Here is a 25106-nt window from a genome sequence, read left to right as displayed (position 1 = left end):
TGTGCGCGCAGATCGCAAAACAAGTGGCGTAATTTTTCAGCCCCTGGGAAGTACTGAACCAAGAAGGGTACCCTGTCGGGGTTGCAGCACGTGTCTGTCTCCTGAGGAGGTCATTATGGTTCCTTGCTGTGGCACATTGGAACTGGCGGTCGATGAGTTGAGCATCGTACCCCATTCTTGTGAGGGCATCCCTGAGTACTTCCAGGTGCCCCATCACGTTCCTCCTCATCTGAACAGATCCAATGTACATTCAGGGCTCGTCCATTGGGAATGACTGTTTTAATATGTTTTGTGTGGAAGCTGGAGAAGTGTAGCATTGTGAGGTTTTCTGTGGGTTTGCAGTAGAGTGTGGTGCTGAGATGTCCATCCTTGATGGAGATGCAGTGTCCACAAATGAGACAGATAGGCAAGAGTAGTCAATGGTGAGCTTGATGATGGGATGAAACTTGTTGATGTCACTGTGTAGTTTTATCGGTGATACCTCATCATGGGTCCAGAAGAAGAAAATGTTGTCAATGTACTTGATGTATATCATTGTTTGGAGGACTTGCATAGAGAAGAAGTCTTGTTTGAATCTGTGTATGAAAATGTTGGGGTGCAAATTTGGCCCCCATGGCTGTTCCGTGTGTCTGGATGAAGAGCTGGTGAAGGAGTTGTGATCGAGGATAAAGCAGATGAGTTGTAGGACGGAGTTTGGAGATTGGCAGTTGTTGGTGTTGAGGTTGTGGCCATGATACCGTCATTGTGAGGGGCGCTGGTGTAGAGTGCTAAAACATCCATTGTGACAAGGAATAGGTCTGTGGGTGTTAACTCATTTTTTTAGATTAGAATCAGTCTACACATTATGGCACAGACAACAGAACACAGGGGGCTAACACCTACAATAACTTATCTGGGCTGACACCAATTGTCGCAGTTAACCTGAGAATGAAACTTTTTTAAAAAACGTTTTGTGATTTACACATGAAATAAGTGAAACTATCATGGTTGTTTTAACAGATGAGAGACTTAACAAACAATCAAGGTATTTTTCAATGTATAATTTCAATTACGTCACACTGGAAACTTTTGCTATAAATTCTGTGTCTTACAACTGTGTCCTCCACAACCACCTGATGAAGGAGCAGCGCTCCGAAAGCTAGTGCTTCTAATTAAACCTATTGGACTATAACCTGGTGTTGTGTGATTTTTAACTTTGTACACCCCAGTCCAACACTGGCATCTCCAAATCATGACACCTGGATATGGGCAGCATGGTGGCTTAGTGGTTAGCACTGCTGCCTCACAGTACCAGATTTGATTCCAGACTCGGTTGACTGTCTGTGTGGAGTTTGCACATTTTCCCCGTGTCTGCGTGTGTTTCCTCCAGGTGCTCCGGTTTCCTCCCACAGTCACAATGATGTGCAGGTCAGGTGAATTGGCCATGCTAAATTGCCTAGTCAGAGGGAAACGGTGCATTAGTCAGAGGGAAATGGGTCTGGGTGGATTACTCTTCAGAGAGTTGGTGTGGACTGGTTGGGCTTAAAGGTCTGTTTCCATACTGTAGGGAGTCTAATCTAGTCAAGAATGTTGCACTGGAAAAACACAGCAGGTCAGGCAGCATCCAAGGAGCAGGAGAGTCGACGCACGTTCCTGATGAAGGGATTATGCCCAAAACATCATCTCGGATGCTGCCTGATCTGCTGTGCTTTTCCAGCACCAAACGTTTCGACTCTGATCTCCAGCATCTGCAGAATTCACTTTCAAATAGATGTGCAACAGATTAGCAGGTCTGCAAAGCAAGTCATTCTTGTTTTGTGAAAATATGAAAATAAGTTGATGTTAATGCAGATTTTTACAAGTACAATCACTTAAAAACTAATTGGTTAAGCACATAAAGGCATGTTGGATGAGGTCAACAATCATATTTTTGATTAAAAATATGGCAGAGTTTACTTGCCAAGGTTTTACCTGTGACAGATTGATTACCTGTGACAAACCATGCTCAGTGGATAAGGAAGGATCTCCCAGGTCTGCTGTAAGATAATCACTTCCCAGATCCTCTTTTTTTTAATGCAGTCTTCAATGTTGTAAACTGTAACCTGAAGGAATCCAGGACTGGGATCCCTGAGACCTCCAAGACAAACCCAATTCTCACTGATTTGCTTTCGAAAGTAACTGCTTATTTACCTCATAATTAACACCTTACTGCTGATTTTACTGAGATAAAGTGAAAGAGGTCAGAATTGAGATCAAGAGGGACCAGATAGCCAAAGCATTGATCATTCCCAAGGTCTATTGCTTGCACAGACTGCTTTATTTCTTTGAAACAGGTGGACGTTAGCATGTCTAAAGAGCCAATGAAGGTCGGCATAATATTTAATGAGAAATGGCCCAGCTTTGCTTCTCTCACAGGTAACTCTTGTCTAAGATACTGTCATGGTGGGCATGTGATGCAAATGTCATTACTCGTAAAATGTTGTTTGTATATTCTTCCCCAATTCATTTATTTATTTTTTTTCTGTTCACCTCCATGTATATTTCACTGAAGGGATGAGCTAATTAACTCAGAGCGTTGGAGCAAATGGTGGGAGGTTAGCTGTGGGAGACCATCTTACTGGTCTTTCTTTCAATCAGTTCAGTCCTTGGTGCCACCTTCAGGGTGTTAAGGTTATCCGGGAATCCCAGTCCTCATCGTGGCACACCGTCTCCTACAATACTTCCTGCCACTTGTTTCCAAAAGGTACAAAAACAACAAAAAAGCTCTTGCTATTACCATGGCTGCAAGGCAAAGGAACAGATGATAGACTGGACTCCTGCCCAGGCTTCTGTCCGCATCCTCCTGTTGGTGGAAGACTTTGATCATATGAAGATCTAAACTTCAAAGTACAAGCAAGTTGAGATCATATTCAGCGGAGCACACTGTGTGGGTGTGACTTTCCTGTTTCATATAGTTGCAAATTACATTGAGACACTTTCCATCTCCCTTTGTCAGCCCATTAATAATTAAAGAAATAAAGTTTCCTTTTTTGTTTGGAATCCAAGTTACTCCCTCTTGTCATATTAATGATAATGGTCCAATACTCAGTCATTTGTCAGGCATTGACTAATTCTGTGGGTTAGTTTATTTAGGACAGTCAAGCACGTTATAAGTTTTGAAGCAGCCATTAAAGCCAAGTTCCTTGTACCTCTTTTGCGTGGCTTGCAAACACAAAGCAATCTAACTGGAAAGCAGACTCTCATTATGTATACACAAACACATTGACGGAAAATACTCTTCAAGGCAAGGTGCACAAACAATATCCCCTCTCTTTCCTAAATAAAGCTTAAGTATTTGCAATAAAAAGTGAGCTACTGAGTTTCTATAACATGCAGACAATTAGCTGATATGTCCAAATGGTAGGCAAGAGTCACAGCTCTTGTTATTCAGGCTGCATTTGCCTAAGAATAGTCTGAGTAAAGCATAAGTCACTCTAAATCAGTGGGAAAATTCTCCCCTGATTAGAGTCACACCTGGCACATAGGAAGATGGTTATGGTTGTTAGAGGTCAGTCACCACAGCTCCAGGACATCTCTGCAGGAGTTCCTCAGGTTAGTGTCCAAGGCCTAACCATCTTCAGCTGCTTCATCACTGACCTACCCTCCATTGTAAGGTCTAAAAGTGGGGACATTTGCCAATGATTGCACAGTGTTCAGCACTATTCATGACTCTTCAGATACTGAAGCAGTCCACGATCAATTGCAACAAAACCTGGCGACATCCATTCTTGAACTGATGCAAGCAACATTTGCACCACACAAATTCCAGGCAATGATTGTATCCAACAAGAGAGAATCTAATCATTACTCATTGACATTCAATGTTATTAGCATTGCTGAATCCTCTACACCAACATGCTGAGGAATTCCATTGACCAAAAACTGAACTGGATTAGACACATAAATATTGTAGTTACCAGAGCAGGTCAGAGATTTGGAATCCTGCAGTGACCAACCCATCTACTTGCTCCCTAAAACTTGCCTAATGTTTATGAGCCACAGGCTGGACATCCGCTGGATACATCCTAAACCTCCAATAACACTCAAGAACTTGATACCATCCAGGATAATGCCGCCCACTTGATAAGCACCACATTTACCAACATTTTCTCACCCCATCACCAATACACAGTAACAGCAATGTGTACCATCTATAAGATGTACTGCAGAAATTTACCAAGATTTCAAAATCACCAAAGCATTGGGCAGTGCAGTGGTTCAGTGACCAGTACTCCAGTACTGCAGTCTAAAGTGCAAGGGAACCAGGTTCTATTCCAGCGTTGGGTGACTATCTGTGTAGATTTTGCACATTCTCCCCATATCTGCATGGGCTTCCTCTGTTTTCCTCCGACAGTCTAAAGATATGCTGGTTAGGTGGAATGGCCAGGGAAAATGCAGGGATAGGATGGGGGGGCTGGGTCTGGCTCATCAGAGGGTCAGCGTGGACTTGATAGATCGAATGGCCTGCTTTCACGCTGTAGAGATTTGAGGATTCTTAGATACCACCCTCCAATCCCACATTCAGTTCTATCTCAAAGTCAAGCGCAGGAGATATATCAGATACCTCTTGTAGCTTCTCCTCCAAGACATTTCCCATTCTGACTTCAAAATATATTGTTGTTCCTTCAATGTCACTCGATCAATATCCTGAAACTGCCTCCCTAACGGCATTGTGAGCCTGCCAGCAGCAAATGGACAGCAACAGTTTGTTTTAGGTCTCAGCATGGTAACTTTGTCTGGAAGCGACTCTGATTTTCAGGCTTTGGAGACGTTGTCTGTCATTCCAATTTGTTTTTTCACATTTTTCCGTCATGGAATACAGTTACTTCCCAAAATTTGATTAACCTGATGCACTGTAACCAAGCTTTGCCCCAATTAGCAGCGGGACAATTTCATTCCTTGGGCTGTTCTGATTGTTTTCAAAACTTGGCATTTACTTTAAAGAAAAATATTAGCCTATTTTGAAGCTACTGCTTTTTTTAAGTCCAGATTTTTCTAATTATATCAAAGTTATAACTTTCTCTTAGCCCAAGATGTATTTTTTCTATCTCCCTTATAGCCTCCTTCAACATGAACATCTTCTTAAAATAATGTTTTGTTTTCTTTTAAGCCTGGGACCTCTTCAATTTACTGCTTTAGTTTCTGTCCTGCAGGAGTCCTTTACCAAAGCACGATTTCGGACATTTATTTCTTAAAGGACTGTCTTGACAGTGATTTACAGCTTCTTGTTGTGTGAGCTGAATGTCTATCTGTTTTTGAAGCATTGTCATTTGTCCATTATTGCCTTGAGATCTAGACAATGTCTCTGTAGCTGCTCATGCTGAGTCTGATCAGTTTTAAATGTGAGCAGTTCCAGATCTTCCTGAAAACCAGCTATCTTTCCATTAAATTTTTGCTTGTAGTTCATTCAACTTCCTTTCTTTCTCTTTTAGCTGTTCATTAATCTTTGCCAACTGAGCAGATTCATCCCTTAAAGAGTCCATCAACTTAAGGATTGTATTCTTCATTCTGGATTTATTCTGAGCTATTAGTCTAGCTTTTCTTTTCATGTTTTCATTTTTCTTTCCATATCAGAGAGCTGAGATTTTAGCTCCACTGATTCAGAAGAATGTGAATTGCCCTGTTCTTCCATCATATTCAGTTCAGAAAACGCTTCTTGCGTGGTCTCTGATGTTTGATGGATTCCATAGATTCTGAGTAGTATCAGCTGTTGGTAATTGCTTAACCAGCAGTGTCCTTTGTGTAACACCTCTGCAATGTTCAGGAGGATTGACTGTGCCTGCACTCTAGCATGAATGTTCCAACACATGGAATTGGTGAACTATTTTGTGCTGCAAGTTTTACATTTGTAACTTTCATCATGGCTTCCCATTTCTATGGATACATGCTTTATCGACCTTGAAGGAGTAATATATTACCCCATGACCCTTATCAATCTTAGCCCAATCATTAATGTATCATCAGGTACATTGTCAGAATCTGATATACTGGTAGTTACATCTGTACACCTGTGCGATAACACTAGGTAGCCTTTATTGTAGATCCTCCAGGTACATGATCTGTTTGAGTCAGTGTGCGGTTCTTTGTGGTAATATTAGCCTTTACTCTGATGTATCTCCTTTTCCAGTGAGCTTTTCTGTCACGTGTTTTGCAAAATTGACTGAAACATGGATATTTCCTTGTGTATGTATAAGGCCACACCTTCCACATGTCTTGGTATGTTTGGCTGTCTATTGATTAAATCAGCTGTTACATCTGTACTTAAGATCTGGAAACTTCATTAATCTGGATGGATCACCTTATGCTTATGCCTATCTTGCTATAGTTCTTCAACTCATCATGCCTTCAATTTGTTTATCAAGACTTTCTGGAGGATATCTGATGAAGGGCTTATGCTCGAAATGTCGAATTCTCTATTCCTGAGATGCTGCCTAACCTGCTGTGCTTTGACCAGCAACACATTTGCAGCAGGAGGATATCTATGGGATGGCTGCAATAACCAACTGCATAATTATGTTTGCTAGCTCCCCCATCTGAAAAACCTGCTTCATTCCAATGGCTCACTAAGTGATGTATAGGTTCTCTAGACTTTTGTCGAAATGAAATGAACCCTGGTCAATGACTAAGGAAGTTCAATCTGACTCGGAATTGGTCTTCTAATATGCTTTATAACTGTTGGGGAGCTTTTAGATCTTCAGCTGTTATGTTAAATCTGTGCAAACCTTTGTTCCCAATTGCTATTGAAATCTTAATGGATTGGTGTATCTCTGTCTAGATTAGAGTGGTGCTGGAAAAGCACAGCAGGTCAGGCGGCATTAGAGGAGCAGGAAAATTGACGTTTTGGGCAAAAGCCCTTCATCAGGAATGGAGGCTGGGAGCTTCCAGGGTGGTGAGATAAATGGGGGAGTGGGACTACCTTCTCCCCAGTCCCACCCCATCCCATTTATCTCTCCACCCTGAAGGCTGCCTGCTTGATGAAGGGCTTTAGCCCAAAACATTGATTTTCCTGCATCTCGAATGCTGCCTGACCTGCTGTGCTTTTCCAGTACCACTCTAATCTAGACTCTGGTTTCCAGCATCTGCAGTCATTGTTTTTACCTGTTTGTACAGGTCCCTATCTCAGAATGAGCTCCAATTATCCAGGAATCCAAAACCTTCCCTCCTGCACTTTGCCTGGTCTTTCTCTATATCAGACATACTTGAATCTGGAGACTACAGCTGTGAAGGTTATTTAAGCATATTGAAATCTGTCAAGGGAGCTGTTATGTCATAACTTAATCTAAATGATTTTGTGGTCCTTATGACAATATCCCTTTGAACTTTCCCTGCTTGTTATTAATCTCGGGACATGTGGCCAACAATAAATCAATCAATCAATTAATCAGAATTACCTATTGATATTGATTTGTCTGTTTACCAGCTAGCTCTATGTTCAACTCTCTGGCATTGCCATAAACAAAGACATCTAAGGCAGTTCATGCACATTAGCACAATGTAAGGCTAAGAGCCATGTATTTCACCTGTAGATTAATTTGCTTGCTGACAGTTCAAGCATGATAGGCCTTTGTCTCAGCATCATGTTTACCATTGTTTCCAGCATGTTATGATAATAATGGTTTAATAATTGCTCATCAGGTATTGATTAACTCTGTGGGTCAGTTTATTTATAATAGTGGAGCAATTGGACCAGTGTCAGCCGGTGAACCTCATGGAATATGTGAACCTGGTCCAATTAGGGAGTCCTGGATTACAGATAAGAACAGGAGTCACCCGGTACGGAGGAGGGAGGGCAGGTCTGAAGACGTCCTCGTGGGTCTACTCCTGGGCCTGGCCAAAGTGGCCATAAACAGGTCCAGGCAGCGGGCCGTGGAGGGGGTCGTGAGGGCTGACTGCCTGCCCCTCTTCCGCGGTTACGTTAGAGCCCGGGTGTCCTTGAAGAGGGAGCATGCGGTGTCCACCAACACCCTGGAGTTGTTCAGGGAGAGGTGGGTGCCACAGGGAGTGGAGAGCATTATTTCCCCCTCCAACTCTATTTTGATTTAGTCCCTGCCCTCCCCTTCACTGTTTTGATCACACAGCATTGCCCTTTGATGTGAAGGGCACTGCTTGTCACTGGCCACTCGGGTGTTTTCCTATTTTCCTGGTGGTGGAAATTGAATAAAGATTTGTACACTTTGTGTCTTTAACTGTGTCTCACACCTGCACACACACTCACCATGGGTGCTGAGGAAAAAATAAGCACTACCGCAGTTAGGCGGTAGTGTGGGGGTTTAAAAAAGAGGGGAAAAAAAAGCAAAAAAAAGGAAAAAGAAGGAAAAAAAGAACAGGAGTCACCTGGTGCAGAGGAGGGAGGGCAGGTCTGAAGACGTCCTCATGGGTCTGCTCCTGGGCCTGACCAAACTGGCTATAAACAAGTCCAGGCAGCGGCTGTGGAGGGGGTTGTTAAGGACTGCCTGCCCCTTTTCCACGGTTACGTTAGAGCCCGGGTGTCTCTGGAAAAGGAGCACGCGGTATCCACTGACACCCTGGAGTTGTTCAGGGAGAGGTGGGCACTGCAGGGAGTGGAGTGCATCATTTCCCCCTCCAACTCTATTTTGATTTAGTCCCTGCCCTCCCCTTCACTGTTTGATCACACAGCATTGCCCTTTGACGTGAAGGGCGCTGCTTGTCACTGGCCACTCGGGTGTTTCCTTTCTTCCTGGTGGTGGAAACTGAATAAAGATTCTTGCACCTTGGTGTCTGTCACTGTGTCTCACACCTGCACACACACAACATGGGTGCTGGGGAAAAGATAATATGCACTACCACAGTTAGGCGGTAGCGTGGGGGTAATAAAAAGAAAAAAAATAAGTGTTAGAGGTTCTGTTCATTCTGACAGCTGGCTCTGAGGGAGTTGGATCAGTGTCAAGGACTTTCCATGTCTAAACAAAGTTAAAAATCACACAACACCAAGTCATAGTCCAACAGGTTTAATTGGAAGCACACTGGCTTTCTGGAGCACTGTTCCTTCATCAGGAGAAAGAAAAAAAACAACAGGAGTGTCATGGGTGCTGCACACTCTAGGATCCAGCTCTGAGCTACCTGGGTCAGTGTTATGTACTATGCACATGTAAATAAAGGGTGACTTGGTGACGGGATACTGGCCTTTGTGGTGTTATTTCAAACAGTAAAACACATTATAAGTTATGGAGCAGACATTACAGCAAAGTGACTTGTTTCCAACTGTGCAGCTTTCATACACAAAGCAGACTAAAAGCAGGCAAAATCACAGCTTGTATACACACTGAACTTGGAGTTATTAAAGACAACCTTTCTTAAAGGCAGATACACATAGAAAACTATTGGCCACTGCACCCTACAAATTCAATCAGAAAATCCCAGAGTCAACAGCAACTAAGTGGAATGGATTTTTTGGTGTCCTTCATTGATTACGTGTTCGAGGTCTGGCAGGGACCATTGAGTCAACTCAGGGCCATCTGCTCCAAATGAAAAGTGATCATTGTGTCCTGTTGTCATTTGTAACAAGTCTTTCTAATGAAAATAATTTTATGAATGAATGAAGAACTGAAATGAAGGAACGAAGGATTGATGTGAGGGATGCAGGAAGGAAGGAATGAGAAGTAAGCAGATTCACCAACAGGTCAGCATACTGACTCACCTGATTTTTTTTGGTACTCCATGTGTTCGGATTGCCTTCCGTACTTTGACAGAAGCTCAGGAAGATTTCCTCATAGTATTCTAAAACAGAATAGGACATTTTCCAAGTATGTATAAACAGTTTGCTCCCACTACACTTGAAATGTTAACTTTCAAATAAGACCAAATTCATCCTTTTTATTGACTGTCTTCTTCCATCCTATCTCCTTCCTTTACTCATAATAAACTTCCTTATAACTGACAGAAGATACCAGTGCTAACAGAAGACTTGATATTAGATTCTAGCTGTTTTGAATTCTTCCTTGTGAATAAGATAAGGTATAGCAGATTAAACCACCTTTGGCAATATTAGAATTGCATTTTCTGGTGGACTTTAACATGGAACTAATAATATAATCAGAAAGACTCGATTTCAGTCACTGGCATGGCTATGTGAAATATATTTTTAGCAATTCACATAATTATATGTTTTTTTTAAAAGATAGAAAACCATGGTATGAACATTTCTGAAAAGTTTTCCCCACATGAGGGCTTGAGTTTATAAGTTACCACTAAGTTGATAGCAGGAATGTTAAGTAAAGGTGAAAAATATACAGGGAAGAAAATTGAAAATCACTTGTATTTTAATTTCTAGCAAGATAGACATTTTGTTGGACTTGTTAGTACTTGAATATTTCTATTTTCACTATTTTAATGGAAGTAAAAGTAATCAGAATAACACGTCATCAAAATAGGACAGTAACAAAATTGATATAAACAGTTGCAGCATTTATGTAATAATTTCACTCTCAATAATGTTAAAAATCACATAATACTAAGTTATAGTCCAACAGGTATATTTGGAAGCACTAGCTTTCAGAGTGACAAAACCCCAATGAAGGAGCAGTGCTCCAAAAGCTAGTGCTTATTACAGTCTAGAATTACCTTCCCTCAAAATAGTGGTTCTGTTTAATTGATTGCCCGCAAAAGAATTCAAGGAGTATCAGGGCTAAATAATTTTCTGATTAAGTACTGTGCTGAAAATGATAAACATATATAGGTAGACAGCAGTTATTAGAACCGGCAGAGAATACAATGAAGCTTCTATTTGTGAGGTCACAGATGAATCTTCTTTAGATTAAAACTGATCCAACATGAACAGTATGGATCATAATTGTGAATGATTCAATTCATTTAAACGTTACCTCCAGCTGATGATTTCCAGAATAAGTTGAAAGTGTTGTGTCGAGCATATAATATCCCCTCATACCTATATGCAAAATGTTACTTTCATAATGGCAGCAAACATTGGGCACTCTGGTGTGAGTCTGTTGGTACTCACTTCATAGTCCAAACTCGCTTCAACTTCCTGCCGAATGAAATGTTTGATACGTGCACCCAACATAGAATGTTCTGCACATCAACAAATTAATGATAATATTTAGTTAATAGTCTTTGGGGAGGTTGTGCCACACAATTTCGTTCTCTTTGAAATGACATTGGTGCGCGATAGTTTACATTGCTGAGACACATTCTTACAATTGGAATCTTTACAGAGTATTTGGTGAGAGTCGAAGGTCACCATTTCTATGTCTGTAACTTTGGTAGAATCCCCGGTAAAACGGTTAAAAATGGCTGCCTTTGTTTCCCCAGGGATTTTGCTGACCTCCTGTTGAAATGGCTGCCACAAATTATGAGAATTTTGTTGAAGCTCTTCCCCTTGGTATTCCAAAGATACTTACCCGTGCACTCTATGTGAACTGGAGCATATGAATTATTCTTTTAATGTTAACATTGATCATGTTAACATTTTTAACATGGATAAAATGCTAAATCACAATTGCTAAAAAAAAGCTAAAGTAAAATGAAACATGATCGATGTCTCAGTGGAAGAGCAAGATGGATTTCTGTTTTACATACAAGATCAAGCATTTGAACATTCTCATAGAAGATTGTAGAGACTAATATGTCAAGGTCACGAGTTTAAATATAGTCACTACTTTTACAAATAGCAACTTATGAATTTAAAGCTTTATTTATTTTATGTTATTTTAAAAATAAGCTGTATCTGATTCCTTGGCAGGTGTGCCAATGTATAGGAGGAAACCAAAGGTTCAAGCTATGGCTGTTTCTCACCAGCCAAGCGTGTAGACATGCAAGGAGAAATGGTAGTGCCAACTGAGATGGAACAGAGGACTCATGGTAGGATTTTATGACAGTGCCAAACATCTGAGTGATGAAGTATTGAAAGTATGCAGTAAGTTCAGAGAAAGCAGGTCTTTTCTGTTGATGAAAACATGCACTTTCTCTTATTCCAAATGTGCACAGTCTATATCCCCCAAGGTCCCTGGGAAACCAGACAGTCCCAAGAATTCCAGTTATGAGCACTGTCTGTGCCTGTGTGCAGATGTGTGCAGGGTAATGGCTGGGAAAGGAAAGCTGAGTACATTGTATAATCAGGTGCAGTTACCAACTCTCTGAAACCAGTACAAAAATAGATTTGTGCACATGTACACTGTAATATGTCTCATTAGACTGACAACATGCCAAAAATTCTGTAAATGAATTGTAATGGTTATTATGAGGTAAGTGTTTTGTTTTATACAGATTACATATTCTTTGCAACATGTAGTAAGATGGATTATTATAAAATCATAGGATTGAATTTTTTTCTGCAGCATTTTTAGTGCAGTGGTGAATATATTTTACAGTACTTCAAAATTTCATGACTGCTGTTTTAATGAAATAAGCTGCTTGCTTAGATAAAGTGGTTTATTAAAAATCACACACAAGACTTGAACAAAGATGTATTAAATAGTGGAGTAAGAATTACACACAGAGGAATTCCACCTTTGTATAAGTCATGCTTTTGAGCTCTTGCATTTGCAGCAAGTGGATATACACTGAGTCTGGGTTCTTGATCAAGTCCCAGTGCTGCAGAATTGCTGTATTGAGAACTTTTACATTCACAAAGGCAGGAGACAGGTCTCTGGAGTGACAACAATGTGCAGACACTGATTGTACCTACCCCTTAGAAATTACTGAATGACATGGACCACGAAGTGGCTGCAGGTGACATTAAAATAGTTCCTAATGTTGATGGTAAACAGAACATCACAGACAACAACTGTGTGAAAATAAAGGCACAGTGCACAAATGGAAAGTGTTTACTTAAATTCTACTTTGAAATGCTTTCAGATCTTCTGCAGTCTTCAAAGACTATGCTGATAGGAATTCATCATCTGTATCAGTGCTTTTGTGATGGTTTGACTTAAAATAATGCTGTTCACTGTGAAGCAACTGCAGGAAGACTTTAAGTGGAGGTATCTTTAGCACAGACCATGAGGCCAGTTGTAACATTTCTTATCAATGGACTTTTAGAAACATGGTGGATTGCATTAAAATAAAGGTATCATGATAGTTCCATGGGAAAGCAGCATTCATGTGGATGATGTTATGCTGAAAGTCATAGAAATGCTGTATGTACATAGAACTAAGCAGTCTGTTGCTTCTAAATGCATAATTATTGATGTCAGGGTACATTGGGTAACTTGAGTGCAATCAGTTATGCTCTGCGCTTTGGAGAATCCTGCTATATTGAAAAAATATAGAGCAAAATTCTCACTGAGCCAGACTGACCCCAGAGACCATTTAAAATGGTGAGTGAAACATGAATGCAGAAGACCTGTGCTGCCCTCTTCCTACTTTCTCATTGTTTTTGGCATGGTAAGGGGAATGGGACATTAATCACACAATCAGAAAACACAATCAAATTCAGCAGGCCATTTTAAATTTGTGTTGAGTTCATACAGAAACAATTTTCGCTGTTTGAAATCTGAATCTCCAGTGTGGAAATTAGGAAATTATGGAAGAGGTATAAGTGGCTGTGAAGGATGGTTTGTTTAAATGTAATGATCTGAAGTTATTTAAATCCCCAAACCTTTAACAACAAAATACACTAAAGGAAAATGTTTAATGAAATCCCACTTTGAAATGTTTTCAACTGCAACTCTCTGTTAGAGAAAAAAAATCTAGAGCTGCACTACATTGGTTGACCACACATCTGTAGCAGTTTTTAACAAAAACTGTTCCTGCAGTTTCAGTAGGCTTCATGTTGACAGTTTCCAAGGACCATCATTGTTGCTGACCCCATTATGAATGCTTCAAGTACTTTAGATGGGTCAGTTTTTGTTCAATGTACAGGAGGGCTTCCTGACACAGTATGCAGATCGGCCAACAAGAGGTGAGGCCACATTCAATTTGGTACTAGGTAATGAACCAGGCCAGGTGTTAGATTTGGAGCTAGGTGCGCACTTTGGTGATAGTGACCACAATTTGGTTATGTTTACTTTAACAAGGGAAAGGTATATACCGCAGGGCAGGAGCTATTGCTGGGGGAAAGGCAATTATGACGCGATTAGGCAAGATTTAGAATGCATAGGATGAGGAAGGAAACTGCAGGGGCTGGGCACCATTGAGATGTGGTGATTGTTCAAGGAACAGTGACTGCGTGTCCTTGATAAATTATGTACCTGTCAGGCAGGGAGGAAGTGGCCGAGTGAGGGAACTGTGGTTTTACTAAAGACGTTGAAGTTCTTGCCAAGAGGAAGAAAGAGGCTTATGTTAGGATGAGACACAGAGGCTCAGTTCAGGCGCTTGAGAGTTACAAGTTAGCCAGAAAGGACCTAAAGAGACAGCGAAGAAGAGCAGGGAGGGGACTTTAGATTACTTTGACAGGTAGGATCGAGGAAACCCCAAAAGCTTTCTATAGGTATGTCAGGAATAAAGACTGGAAATATTGTTGCCTTGTTCAAGAAGGAGAGTAGAGACAACCCTGGTAATTATAGACCAGTGAGCCTTACTTCGGTTGTGATAAAGTGTTGGAAAGAATTTTAAGAGGTAGAATTTATAATCATCTAGAAAGGAATAATTTGATTCGGGATAACCAACATGGTTTTGTGAAGGGTAGGTTGTGCCTCACAAGGTTTATTGAATTCTTTAAGAAGGTGACCAAACAGGTGGATGAGGGCAAAGCAGTTGACGTGGTGTTTATGGTAAACATTTGATAGGGCTATTGCAGAAAATATGGAGGCATGACATTGAGGGTGATCTAGTGGTTTGGAAATTAGATAGTTGCAAGAAGACAGGGGGATGGTGGTTGATGGACGTTTAGTTACTCATGGTGTACAGCAAGAATCTGTTTTGAGGCCACTGCTGTTTGTCAATTTTATAAATGACCTGGATGAGGGTGTAGAAGGATAGGTTATTACATTTCTAGATTACGCTAATGTCGGCGGAGTTGTGGACAGTGCGGAAGGATATTGCAGGTTACAGAGGGAGGCAGATAAGCTGCAGAGCTGGGCTGAGAGGTAGCAAAGCTGAAAAGTGTGAGGTGATTCACTTTAGAAAGAAGAACAGGAATGCAGAGATAGGATTCTCGGTAGTGTGGATGAGCAAAGTGATCTTGGTGTCCATATGCATAGATGCCTGAAAGATTAGATTAGATTCCCTACAGTGTGGAAACAGGCCCTTCAACCCAACCAGTCCACACCGACACTCAGAAGAGTAACCCACCCAGACCCAGACTAATGCACCTAACACTATGGGCAATTTAACATGGCCAATTCATCTGACCTGCACATCTTTGGACTGTGGGAGGAAACCAGAGCACCTGGAGGAAACCCATGCAGCTACGGGGAGAGTGTGCAAAATCCACACAGACAGTCACCCAAGGCTGGGATTGAACCTGGGACCCTGGTGCTACTAGCGCTAACCACTGAGCCACCGTGCCGCCCCACAGCCTGAGAATAGCCACCAGGTTGATAGAGTTGTTAAGAAGGCATATGGTGTGTTAGCTTTTATTGGTAGAGTTTCGGAGCCATGAGGTCATGCTGCGGCTGTGCAAAATTCTGGTGCAGCCGCACTTGGATTATGGCATACAGTTCTGGTCACTGGATGAGACGCAGGATGTGGAAGCACTGGAAAGGGTGCAGAGGAGATTTACCAGGATGTTGCTTGGTATGGAGGGAAGGTATTATGAGGAAAGTCTGAGGGACATGAGGCTATTTTTATTAGAGAGAAGAAGGTTGAGAGGTGACTTAATAGAGACATACAAGATGATCAGTGGATTAGGGTGGACAGTGAAAGTCTTTTTCCTTGGATGGTGATGGCTAGCATGAGGGGGCATAGCTTTAAATTGAGGGGTGATAGATATAGGACAGATGTCAGAGGTAGGTTCTTTATTCAAAGAGTAGTAGGGATGTGGAATGCCTTGCCTACAACAGTAGGAGACTCACCAACATTAAGGGCATTTAAATGGTCCTTGTTAAACATATGGATGCTAATGGAATAGTGTAGTGGGCTTCAGATTGGTTCCACATGTTGGCACAAGATCGAGGGCTGAAGGGCCTGTACTGTGCTGTAATGTTCTATGTTTTCTGCTTCGCTGAGTTTTAAAAGCTCCAGTAGGGTTTGCAAATTTTATATTTTTATTTAAAATGTTAAGATGATATTAAACAATTTTCTCTTTATGATGAGGTTACTGAAGCAAATTGTGTTTCTTTTGTAACAGGTTGGCCATTTGTAGAGGGGAAATGGGGACATTTTCCTGGATCACATGTGTATTACTTCAGTTATTAAAAGTTTATTTCATCTCCACATGTTTTCTGGAGGCTGTCCAGAGTAAATAGTGGGTATGTGGTCTCAAAAATGACATGGGTATATGGAAACAACACGGGAATATGTAGTAGACAGTTGGTCTCATGGGAGTAGGAAGGGACATGGGTTTGTGAATGTGGATATGAAGATGCATTGAAGTAGATAGACAATATAAAGGGATGTCTGGATCAGTGGTGCTGGAAGAGCACAGCAGTTCAGGCAGCATCCAACGAGCAGCGAAATCAACGTTTCGGGCAAAAGCCCTTCATCAAGGCAGTGAGCCGGAAGCATGGAGAGATAAGCTAGGGGAGGGTGGGGGTGGGGAGAGAGTAGCATAGAGTACAATGGGTGAGTGTGGAGTGAGTGCAGAGTGAGGATTAAGGGACTACAAGATCTAAACCCTTTTGATCTAACTGAGTAATTATCTCACAGTTCTGAGGTGAGCCTTCTAACCAACTTTGAGCACATTGGCACATCAGCTCAAGAAATGCTGGTGATGCCTTCATCCCATGAGCAAAGTAAAGAAAATCACCTTTGGCATATTATGTGAGTCAACTCTCAGTAGAATTTTAAGATGTTGTTGGAACATTAAATGCTACTCACTTGTTGGCTTTGCAATTACCTTTTAGTTCCTGGAGAGATTTTTCATTGATCAATGTAGGTACCAGAACTGAGGAATAAGGTGAGATATTGCTCTTTACTCTCAGTCCCATCATCAAGCATGCTTGGCTCAGGCACCACAGATGTCAGGCTAAAAACTCCATCAACTTTGCTTCAATCATGTAACTTACCCTTAAACCCAGAAAACCACACTTAGTGAATAAATTCCAATTCTAATCTTGTACCAACTATTTTTCAGGCCTCTAAGCCCAGGTGACAATTTATTCTGTTGAATTACTCCACATCCCTGAGCTCTGAATTTGGTTGTACCAGCTGGAACTGGTTTATTAGTTCCTGAGGGAGGAAAGGGAAATTATCCTGTTGTACACAGAACATAACATTGTGCTAAAACAACCCAAAACAAAGGCAACACATTCCAGTCTCAATAGTTCTGTATTTTAAGATTAATACAGCATACTGCTAAAAACCAAGAATAAAAACATGTTGATAATATATGATTAACTAAATTGGGGAAAAGGGTCTTTGTGGGAAATAAATTCAGTAACTAATCCCAACAATTTTAACTGGAGTTCTCTGAGGCATAAGAAAGGTATACATATACTACTGGAGAGAACTTCCATATTTGCATCTTATACAGGAAATGTACAGCCCGATCAGTGCCTTTTTTTTAACCTATGTGGTTTTAATCATTCTAATTGCCAGCACCATGTCACCAACATCCCTGAGTGCCATTCTAATGATCCATGTCAATATATTTTGATTTCATGAAAAGATACTGTTAGTTTGAACTTCAGCAATTTGAGGTGTCATGAATGTTAATGTGAAAAGTTAATGTGATGTAAAAAACTGCTGATAGTCATTAATCACCTGTAATTAACATCACTGCTTGAAAAACATTGCAAAATATAATTTCAACATACTTGATTCTAATAAAATAAATTGCTTAGTGCACAATTGCAAGCATAATAATGGGCAAATAATCAACTTAAGGTGGTCATTAATCGTGTATGGAGAGATGTGAGGGGAGAGAGGAATAACCTGTTGGACATTGAAGAGATCATCTAAGGTAAGCTTAAGCTCCATGCATTCCGATATTGAACATTCACCGGATGGAGTTCCAGGTAGTTTGGACAGACAGCAATTATGGTCTGGCCCAGTGTCCTCCTGGAGACCCCTACCTACCTCTTGTTAGCCATATTTAATATGTCTATGAGTGAATGTAACCTGCACATAGCTTTTGAAAAGACATCTTCATACCAAACACAAGAGATTCTTCTAATGAAGTTTATTCATGGTTCATCTTTCACCACAGATTTCTAGAAAGCGCTTAAAATAAAACACTGAACCTGGAACATTACAGCACAGTCAGGCCCTTCAGCCTACCATGTCTGTGCTGACCATGATGCCATTCTAAACTAATCCCATCTGTCTGCACATGGTCCATGTCCCTCTGTTCACATTCATGAGTCTGTCTAAATGTCCCTTAAACTTTGGTATCCCATCAGCTTCTTCCACCCGGCCATGCCAGCATATTCTAGGCACTTACTACGCTCTGTGTAAAAAAGACTTGGCCTCATGCGTCTCCTTTAAACTTTCACCATCTCATCTTATACCTATGCTCCCTAACATTTGATACACTAACATAAGAAAAGGACTCAGGTCATCCACCCAATCTGTGCCTCTCATTATTTCTATCAGGTTGACCCTTAACCTTTGATGCTCTGGCAAAAACAATCCAAGTTTGTCTAACCTCTTCTTAAAGCTAATACTTTTTATAATGCTCCCCCATTGAAACTTCAATCTCATGGCCGGGCTCATTTCCCAATACAAGGTGTAGCCCCCTTCTGTAGTTGGACCATCTGCATATAACTTCAAGAATCTCTCCTGGTTGCACCACTAGCATACAAAGTTTGGAGGCAGCAGTTTAGTCCAACCACAAGTGCTTTGTTCCTAACTCTTCCCCTCACTTTTACTGAAAACATGGAATAAAAACAATTGTGGAGAAAATCTGCAGGTCTAGCAGCATTGAGAGCTTTTCCAACAACTATAATAAAAACAAAACATAAAACAGAAACAGGAAGAGGGGACAAATATATTGAAAGAAAGTAACTTCTAATGTGATGGGCAGTGAGTAGAACAGCAATATAGTTTTGGATGGTTCTGCCATAGTTATCCCAAATGGTTTGCTTTTGTACTGTACACTTTTATATTCTACGGTAAATGAAGTGCCATTATAAAGCATCATCAAAAAAGAAGGGTTTTGATAATGTCCTAAACATGCAAACAGATGTTTCTGGTACCCTACCATTTGATTACAACTTGTGGATAATGTTTCATTATTGTTAGTGTGGTTCCTGGGTCAGGAGAAGGAAAATCCAACCCTGTTTGTTATTTCCTGTAGTGTATGCTCCATCTATGCCCCACCTTTCTATCCTGTTTTTTATGGTCTGAATACAGTGTTCAAAGTGTGACCTAGCCAAAGCATTATAGAAGTTTAATGTAACTGCTTTATTTTTTTTTAATTTCAGTTTTATCTTCCTGAAAAAAAAGCTTAGTGCTTGCTTTTTTTAAAAATTATCATACTAACCTGTGGCACAAGTTTCAGTACAAAAGCAACATAATGCCTATTCTTCATATCATAAACTAAAACAGAAAATGCTGGAAAATCTTAAAAAGGCAGTCAGTATTTGTGGAGAAAAATAGTTAGAACTTAGAACATAGCACGGTACAACTTAGGAACAGGCCCTTCGGTCCACGATGTTGTGCCAAACATAATGCCGATTTAAACTAATCCTTTCTGCCTGCCCTTGGTCCATATCCCTCTATTCATTGCATTTAAAATTCTGATGAACAGTTGGCTTTCAAGGATGTTAACTCTGTTTCTCTACACAATGGCAGCATTAATGATATTTGTTCTGATAGCTGATACTAATGGTATCAGATCCATTTATTCCTATGTCACACCTAGGCAGAGACATTTCAAGTAATAAATGACCTCCCTATTCTTCCTACTATAGTGTAATACTTATCATTTTTGTTAATGTTAATTTGCAAAAGATTCACCCATTCTGCAAGCTGATTAACCTCATTCTGTAACTGAAGTCTTCCACAGTGTTGGTGATACACTCAACTTTAGTGCCATTTCATTGGATAAAACAAGTTTAGCCCTAAGAATTAACAATGACAAATATAACTTTTCAAATCGGAACTTTCAAGGTGACTATATCTCACTCACTTACTACTTTCTGCAAAGGAATGATTACACAGATTGTGGAAGGATAAAATTCACATGTCTGTCTGAAATCCACTTGAAAATTCTGATTCCGTGAAATTAACATTAACAACTTTTAAAAACAATTTATACTTTTCTGATGGTATGTTTCTGTCATTGTCCATTAAACAGTGTTGTATGGTCTTGCATTCCTAGTTTATTTCATGGCTTTTTGGAAGAAAATATAATAGGCCATCAAACACAGCTGCTATAATTGCAACCTACAGTGTGTATAGCCAATAATAGCACACATACACCAGATAAAACATCATCGATATTCTTGGATTTGATTCAGACCAATATTCCAATTTTGATTAAAATAAAGCTGGCCAAAGAACATTGAATTTTTAACATTCTTGCTGTCAAACATTTCAAGGAAATTTTAAGTACTTTCATGAAGAATGTTGAAAGTTATCTAAACATTATTGTGGCATTGCTCTGAACGAACACAGGGAAAGGCTGTGAGTGATGCATCAGTGATGGCTGAGTAACAACTATACAATCCTGATGAAGGGCTTTTGCCCGAAACGTCGATTTTACTGCTCCTCGGATGCTGCCTGAACTGCTGTGCTTTTCCAGCACCACTCTAATCTAGACTCTGGTTTCCAGCATCTGCAGTCATTGTTTTTACCTAACAATTATACAATTACACTTCTGTAGTGCCTCAATAATGCATTGATAATGTCACTTAATGCCTCAGAAACTGACTGGAATTCTTTCGGAGCCATTATCTTGTGAATATGATACCGTTCAACTGAGATGTTTGATAGCATTCATTGTGAAGCTTCTAAGAGAATGGAGGTTTACTAGTCACTCAGCATAATGCAAAAATTTTTGCCAATAAGAAGCAAACAGTGATGATAAATGAAAGAAAAAACTGCCAGGGGGTGAAATACTGCTAAGATGCTTTGCTGTTTATATGATTGAAAAATCAAGCAACCCTCTAACTCAGATAAAAGCCTTTCAACTATCAAGTCTGTAACAAATCTCAGAAAGAGTGCTCCACATACTCTCATATCCACACAATGGATATCTCATTAACAAAGTTCAGGAAGATTACTATTATAACAAGTATATTTTTCTAAGTTCTTCCACACAAGGATAGAGATGAAGAACTTTTTTATAGTATAGTTAGAAAGTGGTGAAATCGGTTTTAATAATAAGGAGAGCATAAACATTTTGGGAATGATATTTTTAATCGGTGTGGGGTAATCATATTAATGTATGTGGTTAGCTGTTAATAAGCCTCCAGATATGTGGTTCACTACGAATCTGAGTCAGTGAAGTGTACATCACATCAGCTAGCATAGCAGAAAAAATAGTGACAAAACAGATAAACAACAAATGCAGCCAATTCAACTTACTCCAGTAAACTAACAGAACCTATCATTTTGAGTAAATACCTGTGCAATAGCATGGTGGTGTAAAATGTAGCCAATGGGGATTTGGATGAGGTAAACTCTACTTGACCAATCCTCTTGATTTCTTTGAGTAATTGACAACTTAAAATAATACTGATGAATTCAATGGTGTTACAAAAACAGAACTTGCTGGAAAAACTCAGCAGGTCTGGCAGTATCTGTGGAGAGAAATCTGAGTTAACATTTTGTGTTCAGTGTTCCTTTCTTAGAACTGGGGAATGGCCACTGAAACCGAAACGTTAACTCTGATTTCTCACCACAGATGTTGCCAGACCTGCTGAACTTTTCTAGTAATTTCTGTTCATGCTTCTGATTTACAGCATCCGTAATTCTCTTGGTTTTAATTCAACAGTGTTGTTCAGTTAGGTAAGCAAATGACAGTAACTTAATTGTTAATCTTTATAAAACTTTACTTAGTGCAAAGCTGCTGACATTCAGGACAAAACCTTGGCAAGAATACCAGCAGAAGGGCAGAGATAGGAATTTCAGGACAGGACAGCACTAAGTGGGGTGGCCCATCAGTGTTAGAGCCACTAATATTCTTAAACTAAAAACAATCATTCAGATCCTGAAACTCAACACAAACTGGAAATTTGCAGGTGGTGCCAAACTTAGATTGACATGGAAATTGAAGGAAGCATTCCAGAATCCACAGAACAAACTAAGCAAATTTGTACGTGGCTAGTACAACAGCAGGTGAAACTTAATGCAAACAAAAATAAGGGATTGCAAATTAAAGTTTCATACTTCATGAATGATGTTGAAATAGTTGGGAATATTGTAGACTCAACACTCAACATGTTCAGGCAACACAGAGTTTCAGTCAACTGAACTAGCTAAGTCAGTGGAATTTTGAATCAGATAATAAAAGCAATAGAATATAAGTTGGAGGAAACTGGGCAATAGTTCAGACAAACTATCCCTTGATGACTGTGTCCAGTTCGTGTCGCTCAAAATTAGACAGATATTTCAATATGAGCAGCAAAGTAAAGGAATGTCACAAGGTTGCTCCCAAATGTTGTATGGTTGACTTACAAGGAAATATCAAAGAAATGTGGACATTTCAGACTTGAAGTTGTACATTCGAGAGGATGATATTTTGTGGATTTAATTGAAATATACAAGTTCATTATTGGAATGGAAACAATAAATCCAGATTACCTTTTCAAATTCAACAGTGAGTGTAGACCAAATAGTTCAAGCAGGTAAAAGGTAACATTAGTGTTGGCACTAGGATGCTGTTACTTATGCAGGTTATTGTCAACAATTGGAACAAGCAGTGTTTGGGGATGTGAAAATTCTGGAATTATTCAAGAATCAAATAAGTGTAGGAGGATTACCTTGGTCATTATTGTTTTATTTTGAGTGAGAAAGGTGAGGAGTAATTTCAAGAGGGCTGGCATTATTGGACCATGAAGGGGTGAATTTTCCTGTGGTCTTCAGGACCCAGTGTTTGATAACAAATTAGAATCTCGAGCCACTGGGCTGTGCAGGTGATTTGGTTTCAAGCCTATTCCCTGGGAAATCTCTGCTGAGGTGCGAGTACGTCTCAAAGTTACTCTCCCCTATCCTCCAAGCCCACCAAAAGCCAGTGGTGAAAATTCAGTCTGAAATATTTCACAATAGGAAGAGGCATTGCATCCTGAAGGAAGAAAAAGGCTAAATATTTGAAGTATGGAAGGCAAAGAGTTATGATGGGAGAAATTTTGGATTTATTTAGCAAAATGCCAGCACAGATATGGTGGTCTCCTGTTCTTCAAATTATACTGTTCAATCATAACCAGCAAACATCAGTTAAAAGTAACTAGACTGAATCAAAATAATACATTAGAGAAACTTATATCATTATGCAGTTGTAGATAGATAGAACAGTAACCCAACAAAGTCGTACATGCTGCTTAGTTAACAGCTCTGTGAAAGACTGGATAAAAATGTGGTCAGAAATAGCCTTATGTACATACATTAAAAGTTATTTGAGAGAGTAAAATGATATAAAATTCTACATGAGAGAATTTTGCAAAGGTTTGCCTATATAACAGCAGTCACGGAAGCTTTGTGACACATTTATGAAAAATGGAAAAAAAATCTATATAACTACAAGTCTCTATTTATGAAAAACCATGACCAGCAGCTGGACAAGCTTGAGCAGTCGAAATGAAAACTAATTGGAATGCTGAAAATGTAACATATTGAATTGAATTGAATGATTTATTGTCACTTAAATTTTAAGGAAATATACAATGAGTCAATTGATACCTCCAAGAGAAAGGACAGATTAATGATTCAGATGTAAGATCATACCGCAGATCTAAAAGCATATGCAACAACTTTTCTGAATAATCATAATTGAAAATATGAACATTAGTGCGCACGCGCACACACACACCCCATTCACATACTGTATTGGGCATTATCTATTTACAGGACTTATGCACAAACTTAAAATGCATTTTATTTAAAGTAAATGATTCAAATTGTTACATAATAATGCCTGCATTTACTTAACAATTTCTCGCATTAAACCATCTCAAAACGCTTCATACACTTTTAAGGAGTTGCAATTATAATTTTAGGTAAAGGTTAGTTTGTTTATGTTTTCATACATACACATGCATTTAGCAAAACAATTGATCAGTTTAATTATTAAACTTATTGCAGGATAAATGAGAACAAGTCATGTCATGATTTAAACTTTTCTGTCACTGTATAAGAACTAGTGGTACATAATGTAGAATTGGAGATGCTCACTGTCTGAAGTAAAGCCCTCAACAATCAGAAGACTATGCATCTGCGATTAAGAATTTATTAATCTTTTTCAATGTGTATATACATTTTTGTTTGTAAATCTTCATATTCAGCGAGATGTAGGTTAACAATGCAATTAGCAAATATAACAAGGTTGAATATTCAACAGGCAGATATTCCTCTCATTTAATGTAAAACAGAAAGTGCTGGAGCAACTCAGCAGGTCTGACAACATCTGGGGAGAAATAAACTGAATTAATGCTTCTTTTGAAGAGACATATTGGACTTGAAACATTATCTTGTTTTCTCCAGAATTTCCTATTTTTATTTCAGCTTTCCACCATTTGCAGTATTTTGCTTTTAATTGTGGATTTTGTTTCTTCTCAACCGTTGACTGTTGTGGTGGTTGGCCTTTGTGATGGTATTGGATAGCCAGAAATGAGTGGAGACACATCACGTTAAATTGCTGCTTATTTCTGAGTTGATCATTTTATTCAGTGATTCTATCTGTCCAAATATAACACTTCAAAATGAACCAAAACCTGCAACCTTTTCTAAAAGATGAAAGACTTAACAGCAATCTAGGTTTGTTCAATGTATCATTTCAGTTGCATGATACTGTAATAGTTTGCGATAAATTCTGTGTCTCATGATCCTGTTCCACAACCACCTGATGAAGAAGCGACCCTCCAAAAGCTGGTGCTTCAAATAAACCTATTGGACTATACCCTGGTGTT

This window comes from Hemiscyllium ocellatum, chromosome 3 (genome assembly GCF_020745735.1).
Source record: "Hemiscyllium ocellatum isolate sHemOce1 chromosome 3, sHemOce1.pat.X.cur, whole genome shotgun sequence".
Lineage (NCBI taxonomy): Eukaryota > Metazoa > Chordata > Chondrichthyes > Orectolobiformes > Hemiscylliidae > Hemiscyllium > Hemiscyllium ocellatum.
Note: the sequence above shows the minus strand (reverse complement) of the source record.